Raw genomic sequence first — 17,924 nt, 5'->3', positions numbered from 1 at the left:
TCAGATGTTTTAGGACAAATCGCTCCGTTTTGTTCATCACGTTTGGGTAAGAAAAAACCTGAAAATTAAGTCATTACAACGCGAACCTTTTTCCAAATTAACTCCATAATATCGACAGAAACATGGCAAACGTTGTTTAGAATCAATCCTCAAGGTGTTTTTCACATATCTATCGTTGATATATCATTCGTGGCAGTTGACTTTCTCCTCTGAAGAAAATGGAAACGCGCCTGGAGCTGGAGATTACGCAATAATTTCAACGGAGGACACCGGGCGGACACCTGGTAAATGTAGTTTCTTATGGTCAATCTTCCAATGATATGCCTAGAAATACGTCACAATGCTGCAGACACCTTGGGGAAACGACAGAAAGTGCAGGCTCATTCCTGGCACATTCACAGCCATATAAGGAGACATTGGAACACAGCGCATTCAAAATCAGGACCATTTCCTGTATGAAATTTCATCTTGGTTTCGCCTGTAGCATTAGTTCTGGGGCACTCACAGATAATATCTTTGCAGTTTTGGAAACGTCAGAGTGTTTTCTTTCCAAAGCTGTCAATTACATGCATAGTCGAGTATCTTTTCGTGACAAAACATCTTGTTTAAAACGGGAACGTTTTTTATCCCAAAATTAAAAGAGCGCCCCCTTTCTCGAAGAAGTTAAGAACTGAGTTATTTACGGAGTGTGTGTTATTTCAGAAAATCATAGAAAATCACAGAAATCTGGCAGAGCTCCGCAGCACGCTTTAAAAAGATTCGTATGAACACCCTGCAACTGGATCTGTAACTGTTTAAAAATAAAACACCTATCTTTGAACATCACCAATTTGTCATTGTACGATTTCTCTTAAATGACGATAGATAAATGGCTGGTGCTTTTTTTATTGACACCGGAGGCTCGTTGACTTTGACGTGAAGTGGAAAAAATCATTTCTCTATTTTCATTTTGGACCTTTAATCCCAGAGAAATGGCCATAACTCAAAAACCGTTGAGGCCTAGACGCCATCTTGTCCGGGGCCAACTGCTCATTATGCCAAACCTATGCTCACCAAGTTTCGGCTTCAAAACATTTTCCGTTTTGGACTTAAGGCCCCGTCGTGATTCGTGATGTTTTGTACAATTGCAATTTGATTGCTTATGCCCTCTTGTGGAATTTTCCGGGACAGGAAAAATGACCAAAATTTGATTATTTTATAAAACGGAAACCGAATGTCCGAGAAAGTTCATTTGATGACTTCCCGGTAGGTCCGGCCCTGCCGCTCGGCCCGACGCCGTCCGCGAATTTTAGAAACGTTTTCGGGCGTCTAGTAAGGGACCGTACATTTGCAATATGGACTTTCTCACTAATCATACAGCAAATGTCAAAATGTTCCCTTAAGGTATGGAAAAACCCAGGATCTTCCCTTTTTGGTGCAAAATTGTAACACCATGTTTTTTGCTTGAAAATGTGCTATGAAATACCTGCAAACCCAATCCCTTTTCAATTTAGCAGCCTCTGAATTAAGCAAATTAGTTTATTGGATAAAATCTATATCAGCTTGTTGGGATTCGAGATAACAAACATTTCTTCCTCTCAACAGATTCTGTGAACCGTTGATATTCCATGAAATTATCTTTGTATATGTTTTAGAAATTTATGAAAACTTGCATATCGGGTGTTAGAATTATATTGAAAATCAATCATTTTCCATGCTGTCATGCTGTCACATATTACATTGTCATGCTAAAAACACTTGCACGCGCCATGAACCTGATGACACAATACAAAAAACAAAACAGTTGCAACCACCCCACCACTCTCCCCTTGTTTTTCTACTTAAAGAGAAAAGCCCTCCCTTACTCAGTCTGCGAGACACAAGTGTTCACCCTAGATTGTGTGTCAGTGTGTGATAGAAAGTGTGCCTGTGTGTGTGTCACTTCACAATTCCTATTGTGCCATTTTAGATTGTATTTTATCAATAGGTTCTGAATAATACTTTGAGTTTCTGTTAATTAGTTTTGGACTGTGAAGAGACCCCTTTTGGCATGTCTTGTAGGATATGCATGGGTGTCTTTTGTGTACTATTTGATTATGCAGACAATCTGTAATTTTCATCACAGTAATATTTCTCATAAAAACTAGGGGAAGCAGTTAATCTCTCGTCAAACCTCAACCAAGAAAAGACTGGCATGTTGTTGATGTTAATGCTGTATTTGAAATGAAGTAATAAGGTCATGGGAGAAATCACTGGTGGCAATACATGGGTGGCAAAGAGACTTTAACCAGGTTCATGATGGTATCCTTGATAAAGCTACTTATTCTAGAACTTTACTAAGGGACAGAGCAGTAATACAGCTGTTAGTGAGGAATTATGGAGACTTGTCAATCCTAGAGAGAAGGAATATACATTTTATTCACATATCCATCAATCTTATTCCAGGATAGTGTAACGTACGATGAGAGTCGGGAAGCAAGTTTAGGGAGTGAGTGTTTTAACAAGAAACACTAACAGCCCACAAGACAAGGAACAGAAACAATAATGCCTGGGGAAGGAACCAAAGGGAGTGACATATATAGGGAAGGTAATCAGGGAAGTGATGGAGTCCAGGTGAGTCTGATGACGCGCAGGTGCGTGTAACAATGGTGACAGTTGTGCGCCATAATGTGCAGCCTGGTGACCGAGAGGCCGTAGAGGGAGCACACATGACAGATAGATTACTTCCTAATTTCCAAGAGTATGACTAAAGATGTGATAGATAGTAAAACAGGGGTTATTGCTTTGACTGACCACGCAACAGTACATTTATGTATAGCAGTTGAGGCTGATATGGTTAAGAAAAGCATTAGATGGAGGATGAATACGTCCTTACTCCAAGACAAAACATCCCTCAATGAAGACCTTGTTTTTTTCAAACAAACATTGGTTCCACTGACAAATTGAGTACAGTATGGGAGGCCTCTAAAGCTAATGTTATTGGCAAAATAATAGCACACACCAGTAGAAAGAAAATAGAAGATAGAGTTGAAAAACTAGAGTCTCAAATTAAAACTAAAACTTAAACTAGAGTCTCAAATTAAAGCACTGGAAAAATGGTTATCCAAGAAAAATACTTTGTCACAATTGAAACAAGTCTGATCTGAAGTTTCAATTACCTGAGATCTAAAACAAAAAGGCTGAATATGCAATGTTTCTGGTGAGGACAAACTTTTATGAAAGTGGTGAAAAAAACAGGTAAATTATTTGCTAGACAATTGAAAAAAGAATATGGCAGTTTTGTAATACCAGCTATCAAAAATCGACGTGGGAACACTGGTACAAAGGATAAACAATTTGTTTTGTGACTTTTATTGGACTCTTTATAAGTCTGAATGTAACTTAGACCCAGCTAAATGTAATGCCTTTTAAAAAAAGATTAAGCTTCCGGGGGTGTCCCCAGATCAAATAAAGGATGTGGATGCTCCTATACTAGAATCTGAGATAAGAACAGCCATCACCTCAATGAAGTATGGAAAGTCACAAGGCTTCCCTGTTGAGTATTCTAAGAGGAATATTGATGTATTAGCTCCTCTATAAACACGGGTGTACGCAGAAGCTCTGGAACTGGAGCAGCTACCTGACACTTTTAATAAGGCACTCATTTTATTACTTCTCAAGAATGATAGAGAACCCACTAACCCAGGGAGTATTTTCCCTATCAGTTTAATTGGAGTTGATTGTAAAGGTACTCTCCAAAGTAAAAGCCATGAGGCTGAAGAAGGTTTTACCTTATATTATTCACACAGATCAGGTGGGATATTGTAAAAAGCAGAACCTCCACAGACAATCTTAGATATTTGCTTCATCTCATGTGACGGAGTCAAAAAGAGGATACTCAGGTGGCAGCCCTTTCCCTAGATGCGGAGAAGGCAATCTATAGCGTGGAGTGGGGCTTCTTGACATATACCCCTGAAGTTTGGCTTTGGCCCTGGATTTATCAAGTGGGTTAACCTCTCTGCGCACCGAACCCGTTAGCGGGATTCAATTCGACAACATACGGTGATCGCTACATAAATAGACATATTAAACATTCATGGAAATACAAGTGTCTCACATGGTCCGAAAGCCTAGAATCTTGCTAATCCAACTGCGTTGTCAGATTTTAAAAATTATTTATTGTGAAAGAATACGCTGTGATTGTCTGAGCACAGACCCCCATATCAAACTACTTTTTCAACCAGCACTTGCGTAACAAAATCACAGATTGCATTGAAATAAATAATTTACCTTTGAAGATCTTGCTCTGGTTGCAATCCCAAGGCTCGTTGTTACACAATGAATGGTCTTTTGTTCGGTTAAATCCATCTTTTATAGCCTAACACAAAACATTTTGTGAACGCTTATCTCATTGAATTTCGTGTCATTCAATTTTCGACGTAACATCCAACGTAAAATAGACAGACTTCCCCTGACTTTATCCAGTCAGGTTTGGTTTCCTTGCAATCAACTGTTTGTTTGTAACACAACCAAACTTGATGGGTCATTTTGCGGGACGTATTGACCCGGAAAAACCGATTGGAAGACAACAAGTGACGAGCCCATTGTGCACCTCTACATCACCAGAGGACCAGAGGAGGAGTAGGATGAGGGTACGGAAAAAGGCTAACAGGACTGGTTGTTTAGTGCGTTCAGAGCAGAGAGCAAAAGGAGCAGGTTTCTGGGCATGAAAGAATAGATTCAAGGCATAATGTACAGACAGAGGTATGGTGGGATGTGAGTACATTGGAAGTAAACCTAAGCATTGAGTAATGATGAGCATTTGGTTGGTGACGTCGATAGATCAGTCGTGATGGATTAGTAGGGTTCCAGGTAGCAGAGGGGTCCAAGTCCAATTGGCAAAAAAGGTATAGTGCCCCAAGAATTTGGCCGATGGATCTACACAGCTAACAGTCCAATATGCTCTAGACAGCTAGCAGCTAGCGGGCCGCGGCTTGCGGGTGGGCATTCAGGGGTGGTTGCGATGTAGAGGCCAGTTGAGTACCCCCTCGAGCAGATGAAGTCATAATCTAGTCGTGAAGGAAGGCTGTGTACCGTGCCCCATACCTGCAGTAGAAGGGGTCGGGTTTTGTAGCCCAGGAGTGGCTGATGGGTCTCTAGCAAGCCGGGAGAAAGGGCCTAGCATGGGATCCAGGCTAATTGGTGCTTGCTCCGGGACTGACATTAGCCAGTACTTGGATAGCAGATAGCTAGCGCCGAAGATCCAGGTGAAAATGTCCTGAGCTTGCGGTAGAAATCCAGGGATATGGACAGATAATAGGTCCGGTATGCTCTGGTTTGAGTTGCGTTGTACAAACTACCGAGAGCTTTCCGAGCTAAAGGTTAGCTGATGACCGCTAGCAGTAATTAGCTGACTGCTAGCTAGTAGCTAGTGAGCTGGCTAGCTTCTGTTGTGGGATTCCTTATTCGTGGTGAATAATACTTTAGAAAAAAAACAGATCTGCACCACATTGGGTGAGGCGGGTTGCAGGAGAGTGTTTTGAAGTTGAGGTTTAGAAAAAAAATATAAAAATAGATATGGGAAGAAAAATATATGAATAAATAAATACATGGGACACGATAAGATGAGGACAAAGGACGTCTGCTACGCCATCTTGGATTGACAATAAATGGAGGTTGCTTAATCTTACTTTATGGGATAAAATAAATACTGTTAAAATGCTTGTGGCCCCACAGATGAATTATGTGTCCATGCTCCGTGACCATTTCTTGCTTACTATTTAAGCAGTACAATCAAATGATTAAGGATTATCTTTGGGATGGGGAAAAACAAAGACAAATGTGAACAAGTTACAGTGCATTGCAAAAGTATTCAGCCCCCTTGACGTTTTTGCTATTTGGTTGCATTACAACCTGTAATTTAAGTCGATTTTAAGTTGGATCTCATGTAATGGACATACACAAAATAGTCCAAATTGGTGAAGTTGAATGAAAAAAATGACTTGTTTAAATTTTTTTGAAAGAATAAAAAACAGAAAAGTGATGCGTGCATATGTATTCACCGCCTTTGCTAGGCCCTAAATAAGATCTGGTGCAACCTATTACCTTCAGAATTCACATAATAGTTAAATAAAGTCCACCTGTGTGCAATCTAAATGTCACATCATCTGTCACATGATCTCAGTATATATATACACCTGTTCTGAAAGGCCCCAGAGTCTGCAACACCACAAAGCAAGGGGCACCACCAAGCCAGCAGCACCATGAAGACCAAGGAGCTCTCCAAGCAGGTCAGGGACAAAGTTGTGGAGAAGTTCAGATCAGGGTTGGGTTATAAAAACATCTGAAACTTTGAACATCCCATGGAGCACCATTAAATCCATTAAAAAAAGGAAAGAATATGACATCACAACAAACCTGCCAAGAGAGGGCAGCCCATTAAAACTCACAGACCAGGAAAGGAGGTCATTAACAAAAGGCTAAGCTTGTGTTTGAATATATTTATTTCATTTCATTTGCGATTTTTTGCGTATTTATGTCCGCTGCGTTATGCTAATGCATTTGAGGCTATGATTACGCTCCCGGATACGGGTTTGCTCGTCGCAAGAGGTTAATCAGAGAGGCAACGAAGAGACCAAAGATAACCCTGAAGGAGCTGCAAATCTCCACGGGGGAGATTGGAGTATCTGTCCATGGGACCACTTTAAGCCGTACACTCCACAGAGCTGGGCTTTACGGAAGAGTGTCCAGAAAAAAGCCATTGCTTAAAGAAAAAAATAAGCAAACACGTTTGGTGTACGTCAAAAGGCATGTGGGAGACTCCTCAAACATATCAAAGAATGTACTCTGGTCAGATGAGACTAAAACGTAGCTTTTAGACCATAATGAAAATTCTACGTCTGGTGAAAACCCAGCACCTCTCATCACCCGAGAACAACATCATCCCCGCAGCATCATGCTGTGAGGATGTTTTTCCATCGGCAGGGACTGGGGCCCTGGTCAGAATTGAAGGAATGATGGATGACACTAAATACAGGGGAATTCTTGCGGGAAACCTGTTTCAGTCTTCCAGAGATTTGAGCCTGGGACGGAGGTTCACCTTCCAGCAGGACAATGACCCTAAGCATACCGCTAAAAGCATAATTCGGGTGGTTTAATGGGAAACATTTAAATGTCTTAGAATGGCTTAGTCAAAGCCCAGACCTCAATCCAATTGAGAATCTGTGGTGTGACTTGAAGATTACTGTACACCAGCGGGACCCATCCAACTTGAAGGAGCTGGAGCAGTTTTGCCTTGAAGAATAAGCAAAAATCCCAGTGGCTAGATGTTGCTGCAAAAGGTGGCTCTAAATACTTTCACAAGCCACTGTAGATGCTCCAGGGGATTAAGCAGGACTAGCATTACCCAATGTAGAACAATACACCATATAATTTGAAGTAGCCAAATTGGCCAGACAATGTGGCAATTATGATTCCCATTTGGGTTGGGCTCAATTTGAGAGGTCTATCACAGCCTATTGAGGCCTTATCACCAAAATATCACCAAATAGAGAGGCAGCCAACTGAAGAGGCTAACCCAATCCTACAGCATTCCCAAGAGGTATGGGCTCCCAGTATTAAAAAAAGATTCTTCCATATTGCACAACCCATAGTTTTGCATAGGAAAACATAAATGTATCTGGCAGGTATGGCTTAGACAAGGCCTGAATGCACAAGGGGATCTATATGAGAATGGAGTGCTTCTGTCCTCTTATAATTTGCCAGATAAGGGAGATTTTTGGAAATACTTACAACTAAGGAACAGCATGGGGTCTCTTATGAGTATTAACCTCCAGAGAGATGAAAATTTGTTAGAACAATATTTCATGTTACCAGGAATGTCACACTCCACTTCAGTGTGAAGCTACATTACTCATCTCATATGTATATACTGTACTCTATACCATCTACTGCATCTGGCCTATGCCGTTCGGGCATCACCCATTCATTGTTGTTGTGAAATTGTTAGGTTATATTACTTGTTAGATATTACTGCATGGTCGGAACTAGAAGCACAAGCATTTCGCTACACTCGCATTAACATCTGCTAACCATGTGTATGTGACAAAAACATTTGATTTGAGTGTTGTAACGGTTTTGACTTGAAGTTATTATTTATAGGGGTGCCAGGTAGGTTGTGCCTACCAGAGAAAATATTGGTTTCTCCTTTTGGTTTTGGAGGGAATGAGTCCCATCTGCTCCATCAAGTCTACAGCAATACAAAGGACTTATGTAGAAGTCAGGAAGGAAATACACTTTTCATAAACCCTTAAAACATTGGAAAGGAATTCAAAAACAACTGTATTCATTTGCGTGGGATGTATTACCAACATAAATGATCACACACACACATAACAATATAACAAATAATGAGCTCTGGTTCCTCCAGAAATATCCTGTACCTCGAGCCTAAAAGAGTCCAGCCCGGTAAAGAAGTTCAGGGAACTCAAGTGACCTTTGTCACGCAATGTTTGTCCATTCATTCAAGTGTAGCGTAAACTCGTATCAAATCATACAATGAAAATAACAACTATTTTACCACACAACCATCAAGCGTATCAACTCTTAATAAGTCCTCAACTACAACTAACTACATAAATATTCACAGTATACATCACACCAAAACAAATGAAATACCGTATACAAAAAGGTTGTATAGTAAACTCACGTAAACTCGTTCATCGCCTTGGTCCTTTACAATTGCCTTTTTTTAGCGCCCCAAAAAAGTAATACTTCCAGATCAACTGTAATGTCAATACCATTGTAAAGCACAATTTCTCCCCCTTCCAACAAAATAAATGACATGACCTAAACGCTGCCCGTTTCTGCATAATTCAAGCAGGCAATGAGCCCCGTCTGGTGTTTTTTTTTAATGGTGAGTGGGGAAGCGAAACTAATGCGTGATAGTGAGAAGGAGAGATGCCGTGTGGGAAAATTGCTTTTTTTCACTCGATCTGTCTTATCACCTTATTGCCTCTAAAATGTAAATAAAACTCTATAAAGAGTTTATATAATGTGTCATTACATACCTATTTGAAGGTTTGTGTTGGATTCGAATCGGGTTTTTAGGGAGGTGCTAAAGTGATCTTAGAAGTTAACAGCGGCTTTGAGAATGATGATCGCATGCAATGATGATGCAAAAAATGACTAGGTATCCCCCTTACCCCCGTCACTGTCCATTTCTTGTTATTAAATGATGAGAGAAGTGCTACACCTGGTGGAGAGAGATTGTAAGACATAAATAGTTGCTTTATGGTTGCTGTATGTTAAGACATGACATTTCAAGATATAGCGGAGGGTACGTTTTTTCAACTCTCCAATACTACAGAGCTATTACCATGTCGATCAACACTTGAATAGAAACCTAGTTCACGCCCCCGATTTGAAGTCAACACAGTCGCTACAGTCCCATTAGTTTTCTTTGTAGCCTCTTTGAACGGATTGGGTGAGTTTAGGTTAGTCAGTCGGTCAGTCAGACAATCCAATCCCCCAACAGATCTCCAGCATAGAAAGGCCACGAAGAACAACGGAGAGGTGTAGTCCACTGACGCAAAGAGTGGATCCGATCCTGGGTAAACTCTATTAGGCTACAAAACACACTTTTAAAGGCAACAAAACAAACGGAATAGAGATGCTTCGGAAATGAGGGTTGAACACATCCTCATTCACGTCTCCACCACAACCCCACTTTTGTGCAGCTGATGCTGGCTATTTAATTGGGAATTAAAGGGTAAACGCCCTATTGGAAGGAGAAGCACTGAGACGGTTCAGAAGAATTCAGGGCCGTCACAGTGTTTTATAAAAAGAGTCTCATATGCACATTATGGAAACTGTGAGAAATGAAGGTTGATTTGGCAGAGGGATCTTAGCATTGAGGAGAATGTATGGAAATATGTTGTTTCCAATGTAGAGTGGTGTATCAGGGATACAAGTGGTAAATGTACACATTATAAGATTATTCATAGATACTACTGGACCCCAGTTAGGTTACTTAAAATGGGTTTATTGCAAAATAATGATATGCTGGAAATGCTAAAGTAGGTACCTTTCTGTGTGCTACCATTTCCCATGGTGCTTCCTTTTTTGGAAGGGGGTTCTTAAAAAGCTTGAAGAATGGGTGGGACAGCCTATCCCAGAGTCTCCACAGCTGTGCTGATTAGGGGATATATATTTTTTACCACCAGGTATTAGCAAAGAAGAGTTTGGTCTTGCCTCAGTGGGTTTTCTTACCGCGGCTTGACTCATACCACGTAACTGGAAGAGCGCAGATGGTCCGGAATCAACAGATTGGCTCAAACTCATGGTGGAGACTTCATCTTATGAATCAATGATAGCAAATTACAGAAGAGGAAAGGGTCATTTTGTGAGTTATGAGAAACCCTTTTTGAATTATATAAGGGACTGGATGTGCGGGTGAGAAACACATAAGTTAGAACAAATGTACACTACCGTTCAAAAGATTGGGGACACTTAGAAATGTCTTTGCACATTTTCTGGTCCATTAAAATAGCATCAAATTGTTCAGAAAAACTGTGTAGACATTGTTAATGTTTTAAATGACTTTTGTAGCTGGAAACAGCAGATTTTTTAAGGAAAGTTTACATAGGCGTACAGAGGCCCTTTATCAGCAACCATCACACCTGTGTTCCAATGACACGTTGTATTAGCTAATCCAAGTTTATAATTTTAAAAGGCTATTTGATTATTAGAAAACCCTTTTGTAATTATGCTAGCACAGCTGAAAACTGTTGTTCCGATTAAAGAAGAAATAAAACTGTCCTTCTTTAGACTAGTTGAGTATCTGGAGCATCAGCATTTGTGGGTTCAATTACAGGTTCAAAGTGGCCAGAAACAAAGACCTTCCCTGTCAAACTCGTCAGTCTATTCTTGTTCTGAGAAATGAAGGCTATTCCATGTGAGACATGTCCAAGAAACTGAAGATCTCGTACAACGCTGTATACTACTCCCTTCACAGAACAGAGCAAACTGGCTATAACAAGAATAGAAAGAGGTGTGGGAGGCCCCGGTGCACAACTGAGCAAGAGGACAAGTACATTTGTGTCTAGTTTGAGAAACAGAATAATAGATTTGAAATTGTGATAATGGACATTTTCATTGTAGGATTACATGCATCCCCTGGGAGCGACCTACTGTACAAACATACGCACCCAAGCACAGAAGTAAACTCATACACCAATGCCCTCACACAAATATGCATGAAAGTGTGTACATACTTATAGGACAGTTTAAGAAACATGAGGCAAAACTTCACACATATGTACCATTTTCAAGGGGTTATTAAATGTAGACACTATCATAAGTACTAGAGGTGTGTATGAAAGTTGTGGTGAAAAATTGTGTGTGTGTGTGTGTGTGTGTGTGTGTGTGTGTGTGTGTGTGTGTGTGTGTGTGTGTGTGTGTGTGTGTGTGTGTGTGTGTGTGTGTGAGGTGGGGGTTAAATGGGGGTTGCTGAAGCATTCACATCATCACAGCCCATTTCCTCTCATAAAGTAAACCATTGTTTTCTCTCCCATTTAAATGTCTCCCCTTCAGGATGTAAATACAATAATCTCAGATTAGGAAAGATGGGTTAGGTTCCACACACTCACATACACAATAAGCCTGGTGTGTGTGTGCAGCATTGTTTTTGCTTACTGTACTGCTCAAACACCTGCGGGAGGAGGCTAAATGTTCTCACACGTCTCCTGTAGTCAGCCTACTGGACGCTACGCTACAGACAGCTTCCTGCTGTCTGGGATATGGAACACATGGTCACAACTCTAATCAACACATGTAGGTGAAAGATGTAAACAATGTAATATTTTAGTGTAATACAATAAATGGAATGACTGTTTTAACTACAAGAGGCTGTGGTATGTATTCCAATTGGACTGAACATTTTGAGTCGATTTACTTTCTTACAACCTTTGAGGCCTTGGATCAAACTGAATTGTTAAGATAATTTCAAATCACTCATGTTCAGGGAACCATATAAGCAAGGGTTACATGCAAATCAAATCAAATCTATTTATATAGCCCTTCGTACATCAGCTGATATCTCAAAGTGCTGTACAGAAACCCAGCCTAAAACCCCAAACAGCAAGCAATAGAAAGGCCAAAACCTAGGAAGAAACCTCGAGAGGAACCAGGCTATGTGGGGTGGCCAGTCCTCTTCTGGCTGTGCTGGGTGGAGATTATAACAGAACATGGCCAAGATGTTCAAATGTTCATAAATGACCAGCATGGTCGTATAATAATAAGGCAGAACAGTTGAAACTGGAGCAGCAGCATGGTCAGGTGGACTGGGGACAGCAAGGAGTCATCATGTCAGGTAGTCCTGGGGCATGGTCCTAGGGCTCAGGTCCTCCGAGAGAGATAAAGAAAGAGAGAATTAGAGAGAGCATATGTGGGGTGGCCATTCCTCTTCTGGCTGTGCCGGGTGGAGATTATAACAGAACATGGCCAAGATGTTCAAAAGTTCATAAATGATCGAATAATAATAAGGCAGAACAGTTGAAACTGGAGCAGCAGCATGGCCAGGTGGACTGGGGACAGCAAGGAGTCATCATGTCAGGAATTTTGTAGGTGGTTGAACTCTCAATTACTCTAAGATATTGAATATTTTACTCTCAATAATGTGCTTCCCCTCCAATACCCCACATGTACATTCAGAGCCAAACAGAACATGTATAGGTACTAACATCTTAAAGCATCTGGCAGGATGGCATCAACATACTCTGAGTATACCACACCTTCCAAATATTGAGTGCAGCCGGAGGACACCTGGCTTCCATCCAACTCTGGGTACATTGGCTTCAATATAAAGCAAATGATGCAAGAGAGATAGAGAGAGTGATTTTTAATTTCACTTTCAGTTTCACCTACTTAGCTAGCAAATGCAGCTAGCTAGATTAGCCTACTCAAACACCCTGTTCAAACAGAGGAATGCTATGTTAGCTAGCTGGCTATGACTATCCAACACAACACTGGAACTCTTCCAAGTGAAGCTCTTGGTTTTACAAATGTATTGCCACCGGGGACATCGATGTAAGTACTAAACAGATTTTCTGACTGTACACTGTTGTACAGTTTTGGGTTTACAAACACATTAATTATATTAGCTATGTTGACTATGGTATTACTTTAGCTAATATGGTGACAACGATGTAGGCTCTGTGTAGCGATTGGGATATGGTTTGGCTTGGAAAGTTTTTTTTGCCTGGTCACATACAGCTGATGCATTGTGCATCGAAGTCCACAGCGAAAAGAAAAGGAATACAACGTGTCTGCTATGAAAGTGAACCGTGGTTACACGTGATCAGGGGTGTATTCCTTCCATCAATTTTGTTGAAAAACATTTCTTAACCGGAAGCAAATGGAATGAATCTGGGATAAACAAATCTGAGTTTGTCCAATAGAAACTAATTTGCAAATGTTGGACTAATTATTACACCCTAGATGCAGGCAAGAGTGTAATGCAGTATTGAATATGTCATTGTCTGTCCATATTTCACTGTCATTTCAAATGTTTCTCTCTACCTCTGTGCATCTACGTTGTAAACTTTTATTCATAGGGTCGGTTGTAGAAACCTCATGATAGGTATAGAGACAATGTGAGTATCATGTAGTAGCCTAAACCTATCGATGTAACATTGAGCTGGGTGAATGGAATATGAATGTCAGACATTCAATATGCTGTAATAGAAATAAGGCCAAAAACTTTGTCCTCCCTCATCTTAAATGGCACTGAATGCCACTGCTCTGAGTATACCAAAAATTGAGAGCACCTTCCTAATATCTTGTGGGGTCTCCCTGCAGTAAGGCAGGGGCTAAGGCCCTATCCCGACCATCATAGTTCTTGGCCAGTCATGCAAGAGAATATGTGGGTCACAGAAGGGCTAGAAAAAGCTTGAAAGTTGTTCGCTGTGACAGATGTCCTCTGGAAGATCCCCCCCTCTCCCTCCATCCCCCACTTTCACCCCTCCATCACCGATTTTTCACCCTTTATCCCTCCTCCCTCCCTGTCTCCCCCATTCTCTCTCTCTTTCCTACCCTCACTCTGATAACTCAAAGCTGAGAGAGCAGTGACCGGAGGTCCCTAGCCTACTTCCCAAGAACTGATGGGTGCAACACATTGAGAGAAAGTTTCTGTGAGTGTGTTTACGCATTAGGATAAACACAGTCTTAGCACTTTGCTCCAACTCTTTTATGAGTGGTAAAGACAACATGCTGCACCTCCCCACCCGACCCCATTAACCCAAACCCTATGACATCTATGTGCCATGCTATACAAAATTAACTACTATATACGTGTTCAAATAGGGCACGGCTTACAGGTTAAACACTGGGGCATGAATAAGTGTGCCATTTCAGAAGGTGGGATGGACAGTGGAGATATATAGTACCAGTCAAAAGTTTGGACACACCTACGAAATCCATGGGTTTTCTTTATTTGTACTATTTTCTACATTGTAGAATAATAGTGAAAACATCAAAACTATGAAATAACACACATGTAGTAGCCAAAAAAGTGTTAAACAAGTCTAAATATGTTATATTTGAGATTCTTCAATGTAGCTCCCCTTTGCCTGAGGTAGTCACCTGGAATGCCTTGTTAAAAGTGAATTTGTGGATTTTATTTCCATTTTTATGCGTTTGAGCCAATCAGTTGTGTTGTGACAAGGTAGGGGTGGTATAGAGAAGATAGCCCTTTTTTGGTAAAAGACCAAGTCCATAGTATGGCAAGAACAGCTCAAATAAGCAAAGAGAAACGACAGTCCATCATTACTTTAAGATATGAAGGTCAATGCAGAAAATGTCCAGAACTTTCAAAGTTTCTTCAAGTACAGTGGCAAAATATGTCAAGTGCTATGATGAAACTCGATCTCATGAGGACCGCCCCTGGAAGACCTTTCCAGTGTTACGTCTGCTGCAGAGGATAAGTTCATTAGAGTTACCAGCCTCAGAAATTGCAGTCCAAATAAATGTTTCACAGAGTTCAAGTAACAGACACATCTCAACATCAACTGTTCAGAGACTGCATGAATCAGGTCTTCATGGTCGAATTGCTGCATGGAAACCACTACTAAAGAACACCAATAATAACAAGAGACGTGCTTGGGCCAAGAAACATGAGCAATGGACATTAGACTGGTGGAAATCTGTCCATTGGTCTAATGAGTCCAAATTTGAGATTTTTGGTTCCAACCGCAATGTCTTTGTGAGATCCGGAGTAGGTGACCGGATGATCTCCGCATGTGTGGTTCCCACCTTGAGCATGAAGGAGGAGTTGTGATGGTGTGGGGGTGCTTTGCTGGTGACACTGTTGGTGACAACAATGAGACAGCCTATAGGGGGGAGGTCAGTTACCTGGTAGTGTGGTGCCAGGACAACAACCTCTCCCTCAATGTGATCAAGACAAAGGATCGTGGACTACAGGATCGTGGACTTCCTGTAGTCGTGGACTACAGGAATTCCCTCACGACGCCAGGACAGCGGAGTCAATCACCACCTTCCGGAGACACCTGAAACCCCACCTCTTCAAGGAATACCTAGGATAGGGTAAGTAATCCTTCTCACCCCCCTAAAAAGATTTAGATGCACTATTGTAAAGTGGCTGTTCCACTGGATGTCATAAGGTGTATGCACCAATTTGTAAGTCGCTCTGGATAAGAGCGTCTGCTAAATGACTTAAATGTAAATGTTAAATGAATAGGCGGGCTGAACAGGCCCCCATTAACATCAACGGGGCTGTAGTGGAGCGGGTCGAGAGTTTCAAATTCCTTGGTCTCCACATGGTCTTAACACAACAAAAGAGTCGTGAAGAGGGCACAACAACACCCTTTCCCCCTCAGGAGAATGAAAAGATTCGGCATGCGTCCCCAGATCCTCAAAAAGTTATACAGCTGCACCATTGAGAGCATCCTGACTGGTTGCATCACCACCTGGTATGGCAACTGCTAGGCATCTGACCGTAAGTCGCCACACAGAGTAGAGTTGTTCTTCCTGTAAAAGTTGTATCATACTGCAGCACACCTTGGGGGCTGCCACAGAATTCTATGGCACGTTATTTAATTGTCAGCCATTGTTACCATTATTGCTAATTAGTGTTAGTTTGATCACCAGAGGGCATCTTTGAGGAGCATTTGGTAGCCTTCAATATTGTCAATTTCCGTTAGGAAAATATGGCGCTGTACAGTTTGAAGTAGGCTACAGTACTAAGAGCATAACATTTCACACCCTAATTGTAGTCTAACCATTACCCAAATGGAGATTCTGTGAAAATCAAAATCAAATTGACTTATCAAGACCAGCCCCCTTGCTTGTCTCAAAGCAGCACGAAATGGTGCTGAAATAGTTGACTACATCGGGTAGGTTATTGTGTCAAATCCTATTGCTTCTAACTTCAATATGCATTTTAAATAAATAAGACCTACACCACTTTTAACAGCACATTGCGCCACACTAGTGAGACATATTTCGCAAACGGTAAATCTACAGTATATCTAAAAATATATTTTTTAATGACGTGACTCTCCGCCAACAATAATATTTAGAGTAGGCTACAATTTTATTATATTTAGAATTAAATTCATATCTAAGGGGCATGTTTTGTTATGGCAAATCTGATCTGTGTTGAAAAAATACTAATATTTTGGAGATTATTTCATTTTCAAATAACCGAATGGTTGTATCAGTCATGGGCAAAAATGTCTGAGACACGGTATTAATGATGAACACCCAAAGGTTCACTGGTAAGCCACATTTGCCTCGGGATTCATCCCAGTTGATATTCTGTGTTGACTCATGGTATCTCTTTTGTTACACATCCTTGGAATAGCAGAACAACATAACGGACTGGACGGCCCCTGGTGAGCAGTTGGTCAAGTTCTGTTGTCAGAAGAGGAATGGAAACGTCAGATTACGGTCCTGACCATGGAATGGGTAGCACCATAGAAAGATGCTGGCTTGATGAAAACGATGTCTATTTCGTCTGTTCTCTTTGGTCGCAATGTCATTTTATATTTTAAAACAGCTTGTTTTTGTATGGTAACTGTGTTAAGGGTGGAGTTTGGGGTGGGGTGAGGAGCCCTGGAAAGGTGGGATTTTCAGTTTACAACAGGCCATAAGTACAGTGGGGCAAAAAAGTATTTAGTCAGCCACCAATTGTGCAAGTTCTCCCACTTAAAAAGATGAGAGAGGCCTGTAATTTTCATCATAGGTACACTTCAACTATGACAGACAAAATGAGAAAAAAAAATCCAGAAAATCACATTGTAGGATTTTTTATGAATTTATTTGCAAATTATGGTGGAAAATAAGTATTTGGTCACCTACAAACAAGCAAGATTTCTGGCTCTCACAGACCTGTAACTTCTTCTTTAACCTCTTGCAACGAGCAAACCCGTATCCGGGAGTGTAATCATAGCTTCAAACGCATTAGCATAACGCAGCGGACATAAATACCCCTAGAAAAACTTTTCCTATTCATGAAAATTGCAAATGAAATGAAATAAATATATTCAAACACAAGCTTAGACTTTTGTTAACAACACTGTCATCTCAGATTTTCAAAATATGCGTTACAGCCAACGGTAGAAGTGTAAGTTTATCATGGCATAATGCTATGCTAGCTCTGCTGGCAGAAGGCAACATTTTCACGAAAATAAGAAAAGCAACCAAATTAAATAATTTACCTTTGAAGAACTTTGGATGCTTTCACTCAGGAGACTCCCAGTTAGATAGCAAATGTTCCTTTTTTCCAAAAACGCAAGATTTTCTCCGGGAGACACCATGTGACCACTCGCTAAATATGGTCCCTTACAGCTATTCTCCAATGGAAATGCCTAAAAAGACGTCACAATGCTGTAGACACCTTGGGGAATGCGTGGAAAACATAAGCTCCTTCGTAGATCATTCACAGCCAT

Source organism: Oncorhynchus keta, chromosome 19 (assembly GCF_023373465.1).
Source record: "Oncorhynchus keta strain PuntledgeMale-10-30-2019 chromosome 19, Oket_V2, whole genome shotgun sequence".
In the NCBI taxonomy this organism is placed as follows: Eukaryota; Metazoa; Chordata; class Actinopteri; order Salmoniformes; family Salmonidae; genus Oncorhynchus; species Oncorhynchus keta.
Note: the sequence above shows the minus strand (reverse complement) of the source record.